The sequence below is a fragment of the Macrobrachium nipponense genome, chromosome 33 (genome assembly GCF_015104395.2).
Source record: "Macrobrachium nipponense isolate FS-2020 chromosome 33, ASM1510439v2, whole genome shotgun sequence".
Lineage (NCBI taxonomy): Eukaryota > Metazoa > Arthropoda > Malacostraca > Decapoda > Palaemonidae > Macrobrachium > Macrobrachium nipponense.
Genome location: NC_087219.1, coordinates 13,302,459 through 13,304,958, shown reverse-complemented (window position 1 = coordinate 13,304,958; position 2,500 = coordinate 13,302,459). Strand labels below are relative to the sequence as shown.

General features: G+C 35.4%; 1 protein-coding gene across 3 annotated transcripts in view; it reads left to right on the top strand.

The window, feature by feature from the left end:
• The window catches only part of LOC135202947 (protein Wnt-16-like), a 329,737-nt gene that overhangs the window by 203,910 nt on the left and 123,327 nt on the right, over positions 1-2,500 (top strand). The window lies entirely within an intron of this gene.

The following is a 2,500-nucleotide window of genomic DNA, read 5'->3' as shown; positions in this document are numbered from 1 at the left end:
ATATATCTATATATATATATAACTGGTAACGTTTTTACTATTATTATATAATATGAACAAACTATTCTTATGAAAGGAGACGAAAGGATTATAGAAACAATAGAAAAAAGTTATACATCAAAAGGAAGGACTGGGAATGTAATATAACTTAAAAGTTGCAACAAGTGTTACCAGGCTGGAAAAAGCGTTAATGGGTCACTTGAGGCCGTAAGACACAACACTGAAAAACATTAATGGCTCTATGGTTAATAAGTAATTCTTAAAAGGATAATAATAATAATAATAATAATAATAATAATAATAATAATAATAATAATAATAATAATAATAATAATAATACGTCTTTCATCCTCGATGTTCGAAATAGACAAGAATATTTTGTTTAATTTCCTGACTTCTTTCTTTATTCAAGTTTATCAAATTTATTAGCATGGAAGAAGAATATATGAATAAATGACTGACTGACTGATTGATTGAATACCATCAACTGGGGCTGCAAAAATTAACCGTCGACGTCGAAGGAAGTTATTTGCTAACATAAAAAATGTTTCAACTAGAAACCTCAAGATTGATCCCATGAGGAAGAAACGTGAGTAAGAAACATGTACGGATTTGAGTCCGTTTCCTTCAATAATACGTTGTAACCAGGCCGCCCCCCCTGCCCTCCCCCCCACAACAAAATTTACCTAGACTTCGAATGATTTATATGATGGTGTCTGATTGATAATGATGGATTGCAGGCAGCAAAGAGCATGGGGATCGCAACCTCATCCCAAGAGATAGATTAAATAGCATTACATCGGATATTATGTCGCTGTTTCGTTATAATTGTCATCTACTCTTGGCTACTGTAATGATTTCTTTCTGAAAACTGAGAGAGAGAGAGAGAGAGAGAGAGAGAGAGAGAGATGGGGGGGGGGGGGGGGGTAAACGACATGACGTAGAAAAAGCGAAAACCTCTAAGAGAGAGAGAGAGAGAGAGAGAGAGAGAGAGAGAGAGAGGGGGGGGGAATAACGGAAAAAGTGTGAAATTCTCTAAAAGATATATATATAAAGAGAGAGAGAGAGAGAGAGAGAGAGAGAGAGAGAGAGAGAGAGAGAGAGAGGTAAACGAAATGACGTAGAAAGAGCGAAAATCTGATAAAAGATATCGAGAAAGAAGAAATTACACACACACACACACACACACAGAGAGAGAGAGAGAGAGAGAGAGAGAGAGAGAGAGAGAGAGAGAAGGTTAAAGTACTAAGAGTCGAAGGAAAAAGCACATTTCATATACATATTTTAATCCGTTTTTTCTGTCAGATTCCTCAGCGTGTCCACGAAGCCAATCGTGGTGTCGTAATTATGCCCACGAGTGAAAGTCTCTCTCTCTCTCTCTCTCTCTCTCTATCTCTCTCTCTCTGCTTAATAATATACCTCGAATTTTTATCTATCTATCTTATCTGTCTATCTATTTATCTGTCTGTCACTATGCCGTCTATTTTTTCTCTAATTGTACATCTCTCTCTCTCTTTCTCCATGCTCTGTCTTTCTGAGCATGTAACTACCATTAATACTGGCTATTTGTCAGTGTCAACCTATTTGTCGCTTTTGGCTCTCTCTCTCTCTCTCTCCTCTCTCTCCTCTCTCTCTCTCTATGTTCTTGTCTCACGATACATCTGTCTACTCATGTATCATCTTTTCTATATATGGCTTATTATTACTATATATCTACTACTATATGTCTCTTCACATGGCTTTATATCTCCATTTCCCATATTAATTTCCATTTTCTATATTAACCAATCATTTATCTATCCATCCGAGATCATAATTATTAAATAAATAAATAAATAAATAATCAAATCTTCCACAATCTCTCTTTCTCGCTACTTAGTGACCTGTTTATACATTCTCTCTCTCTCTCTCTCTCTCTCTCTCTCTCTCTCTCTCTCTCTCTCTCTCTCTCTGTGAGTTGAGAGGTTCCGCCCCTAATTTACTTTCTTAATGAAACCCACAAAACGGTGACTTAGGACCTTTTGTGGCGAGTCTTTAACGAAGCCATATTCGGGAGACATGAATTCTCTTTCACTTTTGTGTGCCTGCTTATAAATTACCCCCTTTTCTCTCTCTCTCTCTCACACACACACACAATATATATATATATATATATATATATATATATATATATATATATATATATATATATTGTGTGTGTGAGAGAGAGAGAGAGAGAGAGAGAGAGAGAGAGAGAGAGAGAGAGAGAGAGAGAGAATGTACAAGTGTTTGACTTCAGTAGAAAATTGATACCTGATCTATTAACGAAATTGGCAGCAGGTATCTTTATGAATGAAAATGGCTTACTATATCTTGAAAAACTTACAAGTTTAGAACAACTACAATTTAGTAAAAAAAAATAAATAAATAAATAATTTCTGGGTCAATGACGGCCGAAAAATTATCCGAACTTGACAGAACAAAAGGAAAATGGGCTCTGAAATGATTTACAGATATAATA